The sequence below is a fragment of the Ixodes scapularis genome, unplaced genomic scaffold (assembly GCF_016920785.2).
Source record: "Ixodes scapularis isolate PalLabHiFi unplaced genomic scaffold, ASM1692078v2 PGA_scaffold1__304_contigs__length_218370807, whole genome shotgun sequence".
NCBI classification, from domain to species: Eukaryota; Metazoa; Arthropoda; class Arachnida; order Ixodida; family Ixodidae; genus Ixodes; species Ixodes scapularis.
Window position 1 is genome coordinate 179,555,716 of NW_024609846.1, and position 19,219 is coordinate 179,574,934.

The following is a 19,219-nucleotide window of genomic DNA, read 5'->3' on the forward strand; positions in this document are numbered from 1 at the left end:
GGTACGATAGTAAGAGGGGTGTGGTCCCCCGCAAATAACACAGTGGGCCACAGCCTCCTCACAAATGTCAGAAACATGGCCCTGAATGCCACACTTTGCACATGTCTCCTTCCCTCGGCAGCTGCGTGCTCCGTGACCAAAACGTTGGCAACGGAAACACCGCTGGGGGTTGGGGACGTAAGGGCGAATGCGGCAGTTCAGGTATCCTGCCTTGACGGTCTCTCGGTCTCTGGGAGTGTGTGCTTTTCAAAAGTAAGAATAACATGTTTAGAAGGAACCTGTTCGCCATTTTTCCGAAACATTATGCGTTTAACAGCGACGACGCCGGAACTTTTAAGTCCCTCGAGGAGTTCTTCTTCGCTTGTGTCCAAAAAGTCGTCCTCAGAGAGGACTCCACGGATGGTGTTAAGTGTGCGGTGAGGACTCACCGACACCTTTAGGTCAACAATGGTGGTCAGGTTGAGGAGTGCTTCGCTTTGTTTTTTTTTTGTGTTTACCTCCACAAGGAGGTCTCCAGAGTAGTTTTTTTGCCTTGTAGGAAAACCCTACAAGGTGCTCTAGAACTTTGGCTACAATGAAGGGTGACATCTTTGCAACTGTCTTGTGTTCATCAAGAGAGTGAACAATAAAAAAACTTTGTGAAGGATTCTACCTCGGGATTTTTTTCAAATGGTTTTGTGTTCAAGGCAACGCCTTTTAAGGGCGTGACCTGAACGGGGTATAGAGGGGTGGGGCGCCATAGAAGGGCAAACAGTGTTCGGAATCCGCGGTGCACCGCCCACCACCGAGCCCAACAAGGGGTTAGGTAACGCACCATAACAAGATGAGCTTCGCTGGAGACGTTACACTAATAGTGCTGCCGGGAAACTATACCCTAGTGTGGGTCAAAAACAGAGGTCTATAGCCACCCAAGGTTAGCCCTTGCCGCCAAAGAGGGGTGAAAAAGGAGTAAGAGAAATGTGAGAGAACTAAAAGAAACAGGAAAGATAAAGGTGAAAGATTGGAGGGGATAGTAGAAGAAAAGGCGACTAGACTGAATCATGCTGGCCGGGCCATACCAGGACTCCCGTCTACGAGAAGCGGGGGCCGAAGTGGTGTATTGCCTCACCCGGGGGGCCCCGAGGGGTCCAAACTTACTCCGGGCTCGGCTCAACCACCAGGATGCCCTTTTCCTCGGACACGGGAAAGCCACGCACAGCCAGACGTGGGCGGGCGAAGCCGCATGGCTCGGGGTCCGTGGTGACGCCATTCACCAAATACCTGCTTTCACAGGTGCCCCCTGCGGGGAACAAGAGGGAGAAAGGACAGACATAAATCTCCGAACACAGCTAATTGACTGGTGCGCGACCGGTCCGGGCTCGATACCCGCACTCTAAGAAAAAATCGAGGAAAAAGGTAGCAACGGCGCATCTTCCTCCCATAGGGTGCCTACATGTCTGTCTGTCTCAGGGTGAAGACATCCATTGTTGCCCCGAATGTGCCAGCGCGTGACGCTCTCGCGCACTCGGTGCGTGACTTGGGCGGTGAAATGGCGTCTATGCATTAGCCAAAGCTACGCGCCCGAGCTGAGTGACACCAGATTGCGCGCACTTCAAAATGCATACAAAAAACAATTGGGCGGAAAAATGGCTGAGATGTCACCAGTCAAGCAAAAGCGCGCGTGTGTATGAAGGCACTCTATCCTCCCATCTACTAACGCGCCCCCATGCGGACACAAGAAAAGGGAGGAACGAAACGTTTTTCTACTTCTCCGGGCAAGGGGGAGAAGGAGAAAACCCCTAGCCTAGCTACTTGCAATTACCCTGCTTGACCCTGCCATTTAGTTGGCAAGCGATTTCATCTTCTTTCACGCTACGCGATAAACAGTGTGTTCAATTGAGAGAGGCTTTTGGTTCTGCGGTTTGGTTTGCCGTTCCTCCGTGATGTGCGGTTGACGAAGGAATTGTGACTAGAGGAACAGCAAAGGTAAGACGTAAAGTGCGCGGAGTAACTTGGTATCGGTTGTCTCCGTTTAACATAGCCGTGCTGACGATGAGAAGACTGAGTAACTGCTTTCGAAACGGAAGTTTCTTTACCTGCGGGGAGAATCTGGCTTCGGAAATCAACACAGTTCGCGGAAAGCTCGTGTTACACTTTTATTTGCTGCTCCTCTCGTCCCGCACTAGAAACGTAGCGACCTCGTTAAGCCTTATTGAGCTCAATTTACTCGATCCATGGCCACCATAATGAGATGAAGGAGACGGAGGAACTATTTGCTCCCCTACTTCAAGGACGAAAGTTTCTTCCTTTCTAAAGAAGCATATAGGTTACAAGACCGTTTTTTTCCTTAGGGAGGACTATCGATACCCTTTTTTCTAAGAGTGCGGACCAGGCGGATTTTTCCGGACGCGCACCAGTCAATTAGTTGTGTTTGAAGATTTATGTTTGTGCTTTGTCCCTCGTGTTCCCCTTCTCCAGGGATTATTTTTGTCATTCTTGTGAAGCTCGTTTGCACCTTTGCATTTAATTGCAATATAATCGAGTCGTCTGCTCGCATCCTACCCACTCCGTCACAGGAAAGCGTCCGCGACATGGCGCCACCAAAACGTATCGTCGCCAATAAGCCGTTCATCCCTAAGCTGACAGTACGGTGGAAGCTACGTGCTCGTTGGAACAGTCTCACGTCTATCGTTCGCCACGTAGCCACGCTCTCGTTCATACCCGCGCGCGCGCGGATAGAGACTGGTCAGGTTATCAAAGGAAGGTGGTTGATTGGTTCTAATGAGCTCGTAGCCCCCCCCCCCCCCCCCCCCCACCCCCGTACTGTCAGCTTAGTGATGGATGAAGCGGAGTATCGTCGTGATGGCGTGACACCGTGAATCTGTCTTGCCTGGAGTTTGTGAGCCCTGGCCTTCCAGCGATGCATTTACACGTACGCTTTTCTCCTTTGCCTTTTCAGCGCGCCTTTGTGCGTATGCCCAGTTCTTCGTACGAGGGTTTGCGCTCAGACAGCCGTTGATTATTTGCTCTGATGTCTCTTTCACGACATTTCAATATGAAAAATAATTTTTTTTCCTTTGTAAAGTTCGTAAACGAACTTTTTTCATTTGGGACAAAAGTAATTTCAAAGTAATGAGTAATTTTCTCGAAATTAGTCCCTGAAAGTAAATCATTGCATTACCAAATTACCAATCCAGAAAAGTAATTATTACGTTACCCATTACCAGAAAAAGTAATTTAAGTAGTGTAATTTAATTACAGTAATGTCATTATTGCCATCTCTGCTCTGGGGTATGGGGGCGGAATAGACACGGTCGTTAATTTGCTCTCTTCAAGACGTGTCTCAAAACAAGCCGGATTTTGTCCGATCGTCTTGAAGTGACTATCGTCGACACTGTATATTGGATATGCTGTGTTATTTGAGACCTTTCTAAAATCGTGCTCGGATAACGCGGCACCGTGGGGTAGTACAATATATGTTGTTAGATTGATAGGACTCGTTGAATTTCATGTTTAGAGCGGGAATACCCATGCGGTTCGGCTATTTTGTGGTGTGGTAAGATATTTTTGGCAATGAAGACCTTTGTAGATTGACGCGGCTGAGTATATGGTGCCGTAAAAAAATCAGCATAAAATGAAACAACCCTTTCAGTTGCATTCGTTCTGTCACGCACGGACCCACAAAAAAGAAAAAAAAAAAAGCTTTTATCTCTTTGTTTTTGTTCCCAAAAATAGTACCATGCCTTCAAAACCTTGAGAAAATCTATTCGCCATAAAACATAAAATAAAAAGAAAACTGCCATGAGCGTCCGGAATTACGCACTGCCAGAGTCCACTGACGAGAAAACCCACAGCCTGTTGCGTCTGGGAGGGTGACAATCTCAGGCGTGGAACCAAGAGTCGGGGCCTGCTAGCATGGCCCCGGGGAAACAGGCCTGGAGTGGGGGTACTGAAGTAAAACTTTTATGTGCACTTAATATACAAGTAGCATGGTCAACCGGTTAATCGGCAATCGGCAGTCGGCAGTCGGCGATTTCGGGCTCTCTGAGCCCATGTTATACTATAATCCTCCGAGGGCGAGAAGGCCCGCGGAGCGAGAGAAGAGCCTTCCCCGCCGTTCGAGTGTTCAGGTGGTGTTCGAAGATCGGGGCGGCTGATGCAATTTCCGGGTGTTCTTTCACCAATGGCATATGATGCAATCCCTCAACATTCTTGCCCTGCTTCGGTGGCTGATGGAAGGAGTCGACGCCGTCGCTGAAACCCCAACACCGACAGACCAACACACACACACAGGCACGCACACGCATGCCGGTGTTTCTCCTTGCGAAGGCTGGCGGTCCCGGATGGTCTCGTGGTCTCCGGAAGACGTTTTTTTTTTGTGTGTTTGGAGCCCTCCTCGAAGGCCACCACCGGCCCGATGACTCAAGGGCCGGTCTCGGGAATCTGAACGTGACTGTCTAGCGCCGTTGGCGCGCGCCGGGGCCCGACGTGACAATAGGCTTTGTTCAGCTGCCGTTGGCGACAGGGGAAGGCCAACTCCAGGACGGAGCCAAGGAAGCCAGTCGTAACAAGCCCAGTGCAGTCGGGCAACACTGACGTACCCTCTGAGAACCAGGGACGTGCGCTGTAAATCGCTTCGTTCGAGATTGCCGCTCAGAAGGTCTCTAAGCTTCATAAATTTATTTTAGACAATATCAATAAGCAATGCTATGTAAGGCACATATAAATAAACTCGGGGGACGCTTAAATTTCTGCTTTAAGAGTGGAACGCGATAGCGTTATCGAGCCCCATTTGAAAAGCCGTCTCATATGAACCAGTGCTCGTTCCCAAGTCGTGCAAGGGTGTGTGCGTGCTCTAGTCGGTAGCGTCACGTGTCACGTGACGTAATGTCACGTGACACGTGACGTCATACGTGACTGTGACGTCGTGACCCTATGAACCTGCTAAATTTAGCGGAAAATGTTCTTGCCATATTTAGCGGGTTGATAGGGCCATACGCCACAGGCACGTGTGACGTCACACGTGGCTGCGCTCGTTGCATTATGAAATTTTTTTTTTGGCGCACTTGCAAGACGCAAACACATCGAGTTAAAGTTGGTTCACACACTTCCTGAGTCGAACCGAGTGCGACTGCAATGGCTTAAGGGCAATTCACACATTTGCGTTGAGTCCAACCGAAGGCGAGGGTTGCTGTGCCAACAGCTGCGTCGGCTACGATGAAACGGCATCAAAACCGTTTTTCTTGGAGCCGACGCAGCCGTTGCCATAGCAAGCTGTACGTTTCAAGCCGTTGCAGTTGCACTCTATCGGACTCGACGCAAGTCGCCCTTTAGGAATCGCCTTTTAGGAGGGGTGGGAGGGTTTAAAGTTCCTGTATACGCTCCCTACGGGAGCCAGAGTTGCGCGTTCATCTCCGTAAGGGGTATTCAAACGAGGGAGAAATCCCGGGGATCTCTCCCCGGCACGCGCACCCCACGACGAAAACCTCAGGCTTTGCGATGTGCAAAGGCCTCGCGTTTTCATTTCGTGATGCGCGCGTGCCGGGGAGAAATCCCCGGGATTTCTCCCTCGTGTGAATACCCCTGTAGCGCCGTCTTTCCTGCACGGCATGATGATCCCGCTCGTCACGTGACTGAATTCGGCGAATAGTGGCGTCGCGCGTTCGAGGCGCGCGGCGCGGTTAAAAGCCGGGGAACGTACGCCGGGGGCGCGTGCAACGTCTACCCAAGCAGCACGGATTTTGGCCAAGCAATGGCCAGTGTCTGGCGATGGTCTTTTGGCCAGTGGCCAGACAGTAGCCATTCATCAGCTAATGCTTGGCCGATGGCTGATGGCCAGTGGCCATTTGCGTATGGCCAGATAAAGTCAAGTCACCGGCCAGTCTATGGCCACTGTCTGGCCACTTGGCCAAAGACTATTGCCAGCCATTGGCCGATGACTGGCCAACTCTGTGCTGCTTGGGTACTTTCCTGCACGGCATCACGTGATCGGATCTCGGCGAATAGCGGCGCGGCGGAACCTGGAAAACAGACGCGCAACTCTGGCTCCCGTAGGGAGCCTATACAGGAACTCTAGGAGGGGTTCGAGTGCCTTCATACACACGCGCGCTTCTTCTTGAGTGGTGACATCTCGGCCATTTTTCCGCCCAATCGTTTTTTTATGCATTTTGATGTGCGCGCAATTCGGTGTCACTCCGCTCGAGCGCGTGGATTTGGATAATGCATGGACGCCATTTTACCACCCAAGTCACGCACCGAGTGCGCCAGAGCGTCACGCGCTGGCACATTCAGGACAGCAATGGATGTCTTCACCCTGAGACAGACAGAGATGTAGGCACCCTAGGAGGGGTGGCGTTGTTGCGCACCCACGGGGTAGAGAAACTCCCATTGCTTCTACATCGAAAGCAAGGCGGTGAGCAAAGCCGCTCTCTAGCCCGGCCGTGGCGAAAGGTACCTTTATGATCGTGTGAATGGAAGGCTAAGGCGGTATCCACACGACGGAGAAATCCCGGGGATTCATCCTTGGCGCCAGATGCGAGTGTCACGTGACGAAGAAGGCGGGCTTTTACGATGCGGCGCTGTGGCGTCAGTTCCGAAGGGAGGGAGCGGGGGATCAGTTTGTTTTAACGACAGTTTGTCATTAAATGCTTTCTTGTCAAATGTAGAGATTGCTAAATTTATCTTCGGTGGTGTGAAGAATGGAAACCGCTAAACTGGGCTGAAAACGCTAGCATCCCAACCCTCCCCCCCCCCTTTCCCGCCGCAACTCGCCGATGAGAACGACGAAACTGAGGAGGGAATTGTGTCCGCCATGATGGTGCGGAATGCACGTTGCAAAATAACTGTGGAAGCTCGCCATCAGCACGCGCTCAGCATTCGCGCACACAGCTATGGCCGCCAGTGAATACTCACTATTGGCGACGTGACCGATCGAAAGCGTCGCGGTGGTCGGCCCTCCACGATTGGCCGAATGCTAACTTTGACGTCAGCAAAGAATTTCTCATCAACAGAAATAAGAGTAATGTAAGAACTTCAATTTTGACATGTTGGCAGAATTGACTTAAAAGCGCAATGATTTCCAGCTTCCACCCTGCTAATTACAAAAACCATCGAACTTGTTCACAGGGTAAGGACGTCATGAGAGGTAAACATAGGAGGGCGCTAATACCGCCATAATCTTCTCAAGGCATGCACGTTGCACGTGCCTCGTGCATCGGCGCACCTTGCGTTACTTAAAAACATGAAGGGGCTTTACTCGAGACACGTGCCGCGCGCCACTCCGTTTCACCTTATGTTGTAGCGAAGCGAAGGCTAGAAGCGTGAGCTCACAGCGTTGGCAGCTGCCCTTGATACACGAGAGCTTGTGCCGCCGAGATGTGCCCCAGAGCAAGGAGCTCGCGCTTGTAGCCTTTTCTCCGGTGCATCATAAGGTGAAACAGAGTATAGGAAGAACATGGCGTCTGAAATATAGCTCAGTGTAGCGCCCAATACTTTGCTGCGCTGTGCCGCCATGATCTTCCCAAGGGTTGCACGTTGCACGAGCCTCGTGCATCGACGCACCTTGCGCTACTTTTGAAACATGAAGGGGCTTTAGGTGGAATCGGAGACGACACCGCCGTGGCCGCCGCGAAGATCCACGTGCACATGCGCGTGGACTGACGCAGACCTCCCTTCCGTCAGGGCTGGATTCGACGCTGTAGGCGCTCTGTCTAATGCAAATGAGCGGAGTGGAATGTATTCCTCCTAGTAAAGTATTTGCTATTATATATAATAAACTACATCCAGCTTGCACGAAAAACACATTTCGCGGACACCATAATCGTCTTCAACATGGCGACGAGGGGACTGAAAATAAGCTGATCCCAAAATTAGGTCACCGAGGTAGCACGCCTGAGGAATGCCCAACTTGGGCAAAGGTCTGGCAAACATAAGGGCCCAACTTTGGCACAGTTAGGTTTTTGCACCATGTCACTCATCAGTGCCAAAGTACGGTGCCTAACTATAGCCTTAGTTGGGCGATCCTAGGGCATGCCAAAGTTTGGCTCTTGTCTGGTACGCCAGAAAAGTGCCAAAGTTGGTGCCATACTTGAGCCATAACTGCCATAGTAAATCCTAATCTGGGAATTCGGGGCATGCCAAGGTTTGGCGTTTCTCCGGTCCGCCAGACGAGCGCCAAAGTTGGTGCCATACTTGAGCCATAACTGCCATAGTAAATCCTAATCTGGGAATTGGGATCATGCCGAGGTTTGGCGTTTCTCTGGTCCGCCAGAGGAGCGCCAAAGCTGGTGCCATACTTCAGCCATAACTGCCAGAGCAACGCCTAATTTCGGTGTCTGGGGCGTGCCAAAGTTTGGCCTTTCTCTGGTCCGCCAGAAGAGTGCCGAAGTACCCGTACAAAAATAGTCTATGGACGTCTATGGAAAATCCTATGGCGAGCTATCACCTCCTATGGCCCTCTATGGTCAGCCATAAGAAACCATAAAACACGCTATAGCCACCTATAGAAAAATGTATTTCTTCAAAGCTATTGAATCTCGACCATTCCGGTTTCTATACCTGGCTATAGAATAATTTACGACCATGCAGCTATAGACTCGCGACTATTCAATATTCTTTAGCGAGCTATAGAAATATGTATGTCCTTAATGCTATAGAATCGCGACCATTGAATTTTCTTTAGCCGACTCTATAGTGTTTTATGTCACCAAAGCTATAAGCTTCCGACCTTTCAATGTTCTTTAGCCGACTATAGAGTGGTGTATGTCCCTAAATCTATAGAATCGTGACCTTTGAATTTTCTTTAGCCGACTGAATAGTGTTCTATGTGACCAAGGCTATAGCCTCCGATCTTTCAATGTGCTTTAGCCGGCTATAGAGGGATGCATGTCTCCCGAGATATAGACTCGCGACCATCCAATTTTTTAGCCTGCTTAGGCAATATAAATTAAAAGGAACTTACGACCCCCCCTTTTTTTTTCACTGCAGATGTAGGAAATTGGAAGAGAGTCATTTATGCGCTCGATCGGGGCGAGAATTTTCTTTAGCCAGGTTAACGGGCGTACGTCGCAGCGGCTATACGCCCGCGATCACAAAAGCGTCCTTAGCTGCCTATAGGACTATTGCAGTTTTGCCGGCTGCTTTCCCTGCGCATTGCCTTATTTCGGCGTTGACGTCATCTCAATCTTCCGTTTTTTAGCTCTAATTATCTGTCGTTTCCAGTGTATTTTGTAAGTGTATGTATTTCGTAGCGCGCCTTCTACTGTCCGTGTCCCTGCCATGTTTGTATTTCTTTCCGCATGCTGTGTTAAATATATTTAATTTTTTTTTGTATATTCGCTTTTGACGTGACGCCGCGTCAAAAGCGACGCCGCGTCGCTTTCGACGCGGCGTCAACGAACATAAACCCGCTGCTTACGCTAATACAGAGGTGAGCTTTACTCTTGTTACGACGGTTTATCGCGCTATAAAGCCGTCTACTGGACCCGAATAAAGTCTCGAGAGGGCGGTTTCGAATGCCGGTGCACATGTCATCGGTGTAGGTAGAGCAACGACGTAGCAATCGCGACGCGATTGCCGACTGCGCCTCGATCTGGCCGGCCGCGCTCGCTCTGTGGAAATGTAAGCTTGGAACTCTCGAGCAGCATTAGCTTACTGAAGATGCAAGACACTACTTTGTCGTCGAGAATCCTTTGCCCTTCGAATGGCTGCGAAGCCGTTCCAGCGCCCGGCGTATACCCTACGCAGCGTCCTCCAACAACCGTTCGCACAGCATCGGAACCCTCCGTCTGCGAGCGCCGGCAGTTCGCCGTCGCGGGGATTATGTTCGCGGGAGTTCATGTTCGCGGTGTTTCATGTTCGCCGCAGGAGTTCATAAAATGCTCCCATTGAAGTTGCGGCGATAAATCGTCGGCGCTCGCAGACTGCCAGTAGGCTCCAGAAAGGTTGCAATGCTGCGCGGGCGGTCGCTGACAGGCGCTGCTGCCTTGGGTACGCCGAGCACTGGAACGTTTTCGCCGGCGTTCGCAGGGCAAAGATTCTCAATGACAAAGCAGCGTCCTGCATCATCAGCAAGCTAACGCTGCTCCAGAGTCCCACGCTCACATTTTATCAGAGTGAAGGCGGACAGCCAGATTGAGGCGCAGTCGTCTCTCACTTCGCGATTGCTGCGTCGTTGCTCTGACTAAACAATTGACAGTTCTCTCGAGACTTCACGAGCGTTATATTGACGCGTCTATAGCGCGATAGAGTGTCCTGACAACAAAAAAGCTTACCTCGGCAGGGGCGTAAGCAGCGGTGCAGTGTCCGTCAATGCCCATGTCGAGAACGGCGAAATATACACAAATACGAGCCGAAAAAAAAAAATAACATCATTAGGCACGCGCTACCCTAGGTGCGTCCTATTATCTCTCTGTTCTGCGAATTCAACGAATCAGCAAGCGCTGTGGCTAATTTTTTTCTTGTTCTTTAAATTATGAGACATTAAAGTCGTTGGAGGGAGCACAGAGCCCCACCATGTGTCATAATGGTGCTCAGAGATTGTAATTGATGGCAGTGATATAGACTGAACTTACGGATGAAAAATGTATCACGGCACAAATTTCTTAAACCACGCAATCAGAAATGCCACAACGATGCAAAGATTCCCAAAATTGAAGCAAAATTGAAGGGAAGAAATTGTAGAAGATTTTTGGGAATTGAAATTCCCAAAAATGAGAACCTAACAGTGTACACACAATTGAAAAGTGCTTGGTAAAAAAAGAAGTTATATATTTATTTATTTATTTATTTATCTATTTATTTGTGGACATCCTGCGCAAAAAAAGTATTCTCCATTAATTATTCATTTTAAATTATAATGTGGGTTACACGGCGTAAAATATATCTTCAAACCTGCCTCGTTTTGGGTCACTTCTGGGAAGTGCAGCTTTAGAAGTTCAAAAGCGGGCCTTCATGGAGCTGTCCTGTTCACTCGGTAGTGACAGCAGAGTAGACGCTATCGTGTTTGAGGCCAATCATGTCTCCGGTTAGGGTCCCGTGACAACTGTCTCGAAGCTGATGATAACGCTGAACACGGCACCTGCCTTAAGCCCAAGGCCACACATAGCATCCACTGCACTATCCACCTTGGGTCGAACTGTCAACAGGATGTAAGTGACACATCCTCTCGCTGTGTTCATTGTTGGTATGCCCCTGAAGATTAGTCTTTGTGATCACACCCCCGTTCTGGCCTTGAAGGAGCTCTGCTTTTCAATTCCTCTGTTTTCTCTCTCTCCCTAAGCTGAAAGCATTGTAGAAGGTGGGGACTCGGCGGACCAATCAACCGTAGACTTTTTATCGCTTCACTCCGCTCTCTGTGCGCATGTAACGGAAGGAGCGTGATCACGTGGTTTGACGGATGACGCATTAGCCGCTGCTAATCCCGGAATGAGGCTGCTTGTGGACCTAGTTCCGCGTGTCGTGCGGCCCGCGGGGCTGCTGTGGATTTGGCTTCTATGGGACCGTTCGGCTGGGCCAGGGGGCGCGCTGGAGCGATACCGCTGGCGCCGCGCCATGGCCCGAATTCGCCCTACTTAGCCGTACGCTCGTCCCATCGCGCTGCCAGTTGCAATGGCGGGCACCGCGTTGAAGCTTTGTCCGGTAAAAACTGATCATTTTTTAGGAAGGCGAACCTCCGCAAAGAAAGGTGCCTGTGTGTCAGGGCTCCAGGGTGGAACAAATAATCCGCGTATAGAAATATTTGTCGTTTGCGAAGTATGTCTCGCAAGTGCAAGACAGCGTCGACTGTAACATCCGCCTCGAGATAAAGGCTCTTTTTCTTTATGGTTTCTCTAGCTCTTCAAAGTCAGGGCTATTCAGACAAAGATGAGGATGCAATATCGTTTGAATTGTCTTTTTGCGCACAGCTGCGCTGTCTCATACACACCTTGAACCCAGGTCAGTTCTCGGAGTTACCGGCTGATGGAAGCATGCCGCGCCCGTTCTAATTCATCCGGATGAAGTTAATGACGAGGCACGCACAGCCTGATCGCAACACTAAGTCAAGTTTTAATAAAAAATAAAAAAAGAAAACGAAACGGTACGTCAATGAGGCCTCCGCTTTTATCTTGAGCGGGTCCAACAATATATATATATATATATATATATATATATATATATATATATATATATTACTATACGCCGCAACACCTTGCTGTGTATGCGCGCATCTGTCGCTGCCGTCAAAGCGGTAGAATTGCAATTCATGTACTATCGGGGAAAAATGAAATGCGAACAGAAGAGCGCGTGGCTCACAGTACAGGCTGCGCCGCCTGGAAGTGAACCTAGGGGCGAGGGTGCGTGGCCTACTTCGATGTGTTCACGCCCCTCCATTGGCGCTCCCCCAGCTTCGGCAGTGAGCCTCTCAGTGCGCTGAAAGCTGTCACCGCAATCTTTGCCTGCTCGGCGAGTACGGCGAGCTTCTTTGCACCGCACGCGCTGAGCCAGCAAAGATAGCGGTGAAAGCTTTCAGCGCACTAAGAGGCGCACTGCCGAAGCTTGGGGAGCGCAGAGGGAGGGGCGTGAACACGTCGGAGTAGGCCACGCGCCCTCGCTCCTATAGGCTCACTTCCAGGCGGCGCAGCCTGTACCTCGAGCCACGCGCTCCTCTGTTCGCATTTCATTTTTCCCCGATAGTACGTGCGTCAGTAATCCACTTTTAATTTTTTTAGTGAAGAGAGGGATCTCCGATCGACTTGCATTTGGGTCGTAAAGCCGTCCCCTTTTTTTAACTTATTTTTATGTGACCGCAGAATGATAATTTTGAACACTGTTTCGGCTCACAACAAATAAAAAAATTGTCGTCACTATTTGTTTTGTTTGCTGTTTAGGTACAATTAAACTTGATATATCTTGAGTCTGTGTGCCAGGAGAGCATCGTCAATATTTCTTCACTCTCTCTCTTGCTCTGCAAGAACATATTGCTTAATTTTAATCTTCAGTCATGAAGGCTTAGTTACTGGCCTTTGTGACGTGCTCTGTGCTGTCCTCGTCCTCTTTATTTTGCTTTCAGTTTATACATCTAACATTGCCAACACACTCTTATTGGTGGACCAAGGAATGTCCGGGGTTGATTTTTTTAGAATTACTTGGGAAGTAATTATGCATGTTGGAGGTTAACTACATTATTTTAATAATATAAAAAAGAACTAGAGTACGGCCGTCAGTGTAAATAAATCTCTTTTCAACTATGCGCTCAAGTCCGTGCTCAATACGGTCTATGACTATCTGCCTCATTGGCCCTCATGTCTTTCGCTGCTTACTCGCCTTCTGTTGTAAGCATCAGGGAACAAAATTGATAGGAATTACTGTGAGATCGCAGAGCGGTGTGTATATTAACAATATGGATGAATTACCCGAGACTGGGGCGAGAAAACTAAAAATATTAACCGTGTATGAGAGATACCTCTTTCTGTCCACGGTTGATGTTTCTAGTTTTCTCGACCCAGTCTCTCCACTAATTTATCAAAGTGGAAAATTGGCTAGTAAGCAAGGTGAGCTGGGTTCTCAAATTTAAACTTGTTTAAGAAAAAGCAACTGCATAATCGGGTTTATTTTGTCGACATCCATGGGGAACCATCCTAGCTATTACATTAGAAACATCTAACATTGCCAACCCGCTAAAATTGGTCGACCCAGGGATGTTCTAGAGTCTAATTTTGAGAGGCCCTTGTAAAGTAATTATACCTGTTGTAGGCTAACTACATCATTCTAATAATATATAAAAAGAGCTTGAATACAGCCGTCAATTTAGTTTCAATTATGCGTTCAAGTCGGTACGCAATAGGGGCTACGATTATCTGCCTCGTTTTTCCCCAGGTCTGTTGCCGCTTACCCGCTTTCTGTTGTTAACATCGGGGAACAAAATGGGCGGGTAAGCAAAGTGAGCTTGGTTCTCAAATTTAAAGTCTTTTATTAAAAAAAAAAATGGTAACTGCATATTTGAGTTTTGTTTGTAGACAGCCATGGGGAACCATCGTAGCTATTACATTAGGGACTTATCGTAGAACGCCAGTGTCGGATTGCGGGCCCCACTGACGCCAGCTCATACCGCCCCCAAGCAACGCAAAACCTCTGCATGCTCTCGCGTGTGACCTACGAAAAGTCCCTATTAACGAGACAAGCAAGCGTAGCTGCATTACTGAATCACGCGACAAGATAGAGAAACAATTATTAAACCTGACCTCCGCACAGCTGGCGATTCATGCTTCTGGCAATCTTTCTTAAATAACCTCCCAGGAACCAAACAAAACTTTTCGGGAGGCGGATACCTTTCTGTTTAATACGATGCTGTGACATTTGGGTACATTTTGCATTTGGTACATTACTTTACGAGTCACGAGGCCAGCACGACAAGCGCACCAGCCTCCCGCGTCGCCTGCTCCTCGTACTTCTAACAAGTATCGGCGCGCCTCGCCAGGGGGAGGAGTGGCGCTGCGTATGCGTGGCGAAACTTCAGCCGCACAGCCCTATGGTAAAAGGTATCCCGATCGAAAAGTCCTACCCGTATGTGGCTACAAGCGATTTCTTCAAAGAAGCCCATAGACATTCTTGTGATGCGTTCAGTGTTCGGTTCGGCAAATGACAGCTTGCGCTACGTCATGGTGAATCTTCACGGATCCCTTCCTTCTCGGTTTTGTGTTTGAGTGGTTGGTCTGCAGTGCCCGTGTCGACGTATATTTTGGATTACATCTTCAAGTCCGGTGTTTTGAACCTACTCGGCGACAATTGACCGTTCTGTAGTGTCTATCTCCTGGCAGTGCCTAATTTCTGACAGCTGGGAGAATAATATCCCCGTAATTCTATCGCAGTCGCCTGCCATTAGCTCTCTGAAATCATGTGAAAATTGCAGCATTTTTATTCTCCCTGCGTTTTGTGAAAAGACGTTTCATGGACACCTTTTCGTGGATACACGTTTCCTGGACACACGTTTAGTCGACACTCATTACGCGAATTGCACGCTGCAGGGACATTTCGTCGCGCCTGTATTCCTGAGGCGCGTGCTCACCGACTCAGCCCACCCGTTCACTTCACTTGGCAAGTCATTACAAAAAAAAAAGAAACAAAAAAAAAAACAAAAACATATTTTGAGTTGTTTATAAACATCACGTGTTGATGAAACGATCTCGATGAAACGTCTTTTGATGAACTGATTGCAGCGCCAATGAGTGTCGACTGGCATTAGAATTTCGGGGGAAGGGGAGGGGGGGGGGGATTCGGCCGGCTGCCGGGAGACTAGACACTACACAGGAATTGCCTTTGGTTCTTGTTTGCTTTGCAATATTCTCAGTTGTATGACAGCTCAGTAGTATTTCTTCACACAGTACAGATTGCTTAGTGTGTGCTTGTCTACAGAATGGGCTGTGTGTAATAAACGTCTAGGAGATTTGAAAACAATACCTTGTGTCTGTTTACCTTTGCTTTTGCAAACACCTGACTGAGTGCATTTGTTTTTGTTGTTTTGTTGAAATGTTAGCTCTTTGTTTTAAATGGGACTATGGATTTCGGCATGTCTTACAAGGTTTTTTTTAAAGATGTCCAGTGACAACAAATAATTTGTTTCACATTTCTTACGATTGCGGTAAAAAGAAAAACTACAGGCAGCTATGGCCCGATGGTAAAGAGACTCATAAGACGAGATATGGAAGAAGCTATAGCAAACCATACAAAGAGCAATAGGCAGCTAAAGACACCATAGAAAAAGCCATAGGCAGCTATTGCACGGTGCCTAAAAAGATCCATAGAGTAAGGCATAGAGATTTCTATAGCACACCATACAAGATGCTATAGGTGGCTAAAAGAACCATAGAAAATTCTTTAGGCAGCTGTAGCACGGTGGGTATAGAGAACCATAGGACGATCCGCTATAGCGGACCGTACAAAGGGCATCTTGTACGGTCCGCTATAGAATGAGCTATAGCGGACCGTACAAAGGGCAATAGGCGGCTAAAGAAACCGTGGGAAAAGCCATAGGCGGCTATCGCACGGTGTCTAAAAAGATCCATAGAGTAAGCCATAGAGATCTCTATAGCAGACCATACAAGATGCTATAGGCGGCAAAAGGAACCAAAAGAAAAGCCATAGGCGGCTATAGCATCCTTTCTAAAGAGACCCATAGATTAAACCATACGAAATTCGATAGCAAAATTTCCATTGAGAAAGCTATAGACAACCATAGGGAGACCATAGGAAGAGCTATAGACAGCCATAGAAGCGGTTATAGATAATTGGGCCAATTAGCTATAACCGGCCATACAAAGGATTTTCTATAGCCGACCATAGACCATTTTTGTATGGGTAGTGCCATACTAGAGCCATAACTGCCTGAGTAAAGCCTAATTTAGGTATTTTGGACATGCCAAAGTTTGGCTTTTCTCTGGTACGCCACAGGAGTGCCAAAGTAGTGCAATATTTTAGCCATAACTGCCAGAGCAACGCCCAATTTGGGTATTTCGGACATGCCAAAGTTTGGCGTTGCTCTGGCCCACCAGAGGAGCCACAAAGTTGGTGCCATACTTGAGCCATAACTGCCTTAGTAAATCCTAATCTGGGAATTTGGGGCACGCCAAGGTTTCGCGTTTCTTTGGCCCGCCAGAGGAGCGCCAAATTTGGTGCCATAATTCAGCCATAACTGCCACAGCAACGCCTAATTTGGGTATTTCGGACACGCCAAAGTATGACGTTTCTCTGGTACGCCACAGGAACGCCGAAGTGTGCCATACTTGAGCCATAACTACCAAAGCAACGCTTAATTTCGGTATTTCGGCCACGCCGAGTTTGGCTTTCCTCTGGTGCGCCACAGTTCTGCCAAAGTAAGTGCCAGACTTGAGCCATAACTGCCGCAGTAAATCTTAATTTGGCGATTCGGGGGTTGCCGAAGTTTGGCTTTTCTCTGGCTACCCACTGAAGTGCCAAGTAAGTGCCAAAAGTGGCAAAGAAAGCCGAGATGCCTGCCCAAGTTTCGAATATCTTTGGTGTGTCACAAAAGTGCTCTTTCAGGCGTCCCAGAAGAGAATTGAATTAAATAAGCGTTGGAAACACGATGGTAAGATGTCATCACCTCCGTTCCAAAGCCGCACGGCAATACTTTGCAGCATCGTGCCAGTGCCGGCCCCAAGTCGGTTCCAATATCGCTCAAATGTCCAGTTTTTCACCACCGTTTGATATCCGGCAGGTATTGCCGTACAGCTGTTTTGCCCCGGTCTAGCGTTCGCGCAATATTGTGCGAATACTCTACGATGCGTCTGCTCCGTATTGGCTGAACGTAGTGCAAGTATCTGTATGTTGCATATCATTTGTTGCATATCCAATCACATATACGGACAAACAAAATTTTGTCGATTGCTCCCAGAAGTTTATTAAACCATTATCATTAGACACACTGTATTATCGACATATTTACAAAGGTCACACTTCTCTGTAAAACGAAAAGCAAATTATAAAATAGAATTAACACTGTCCCCATGCCAAGCAAAACGCATCACACAAAAAACCGCGGAGATTGAAAGGAAAGCAGGACTACTATCAAAAGCATGCTTGCAGTGTACTTACTAGTAAAAAAAGCGATATCATGTAATCCTTGATAGATGCACAATCGAACTCAGGCACCCCACAAACACATTCGAGAAAGAAGGTTACGCACATTCAACTGACGTTTTGTCGTCGGCGAAGATCAGTTTTTGTCGAAGCGTGTCCAACAAGCACATCACAAGAATTCGATGAACTCCGGTGAAAAAAATAGCTATTACCGAAAAATTGGTATGGACGTATTCCGACCGTTTATGACGAAAAAACAGGGCCGCGTCTGCAACGCACGAAAGCAACAAAACACTGAAGAGCGCAGTTCGAAAGCCGGACGTACGTGGCCCGTCTATTTCTATAACTAGGCAAACGGCGAAAGCAACAGCCCCAGAGATCCCATCAGCGTGACAGAGAAAGTCACGTGACAAATTTTCGTCCAAACGTTTTTGTCCTACGCGTCCCACGTAGAGAGGTCACGCCGGGTCACGCGTTTCGCTCCACCCTTTTGATTAGCTTAAAGGGCAACTCCGGACGTAACTCAAAATGAAATAAATTACTGGTATCACTGTAGTGATACAAAATACGACCACAGCCAAAATATTACGTCCGTGGGACGCCGCATTCTCAACCAATGACGATAATAAAATTGCGACCCGTCGCGAGCCGCTGCTCCTTAGCGGGCGGCCAGCGGCTTGCCGATCGCTAAAGCAACATTGGGCCATGACGTCAGTATCGTTCCCTTTTTTTCCTCCGGTCCGGGCGTTGCGCAGAGTGCGCTCCTTTGAGCCGCTACCACCGCTACTTCGGCTTGTGATTGGCGTGTTTAGCCGTTGCTTTTATCTGTAGCCCGTGTAGCTTCGGTATACACCAACTCATGTTTACAAACCGGACGCCATCCGCGCCGCGCATGCGCGGTGGACGGTGGGCAAGAAGCCCGCCTCCGCCCCATAAGCAAACCATTGCATTGCGTTGTTTTCGATCTCGGTGGGAGTCCCCGTGCTCCTTTTCGCGTTTGAATTGTTGATTTTACGTCCTCCTAACAATGTCTGACTACTTAAGCGGCTTCAACAAAATTAACGAGGCAAAACTTTGCGTGAATAATGTGACTTGCGGCGATTCATTTCACGTGGACGCCGCAGAATGGGCGCTAAAGCCTGACTCCCACGATGAGATTCTGCTCGCTATTTTCAGTTGCGACGTCGCTCGGGCTGCGAAAGCGTGGATTCTAGCTGAGATGGTGGACGTCGATACTGAAAACCGCAAGTAGAATCGGGCATTACAAATCGGTGATGGCCACTGGTAACAATGATCAACATCTTGTATCTACTGTTTACACTTAGCCTACTTACCCCAACCAAGCTTCAAAAGTGTTTTGAGGGCTGCACTTAGTTCTTATCGCAATTACCGGGTCAACGTTTGGTTTATGGGCCGCTGTTGTTTGAACGCGCTGACGACAAAAAGCAGACAAGTTTGAAAGAGCAGACGACAGTTCGAACGCATGCGAAATGGAGTGCGGGCAAGAAGCACGGCGTCCCGCGTCCACGAACCTTTAAAATGTCACGTTGTCGGCGTCTGTGTGAGTCTGCATACTCTTTTTCGCGTTGGAATTGTCGAATCTACGTCCCCATAGCATTGTCTTACCACTTTAATCGCCTGAGCGAAACTATCAAGGCTCGTTACACCG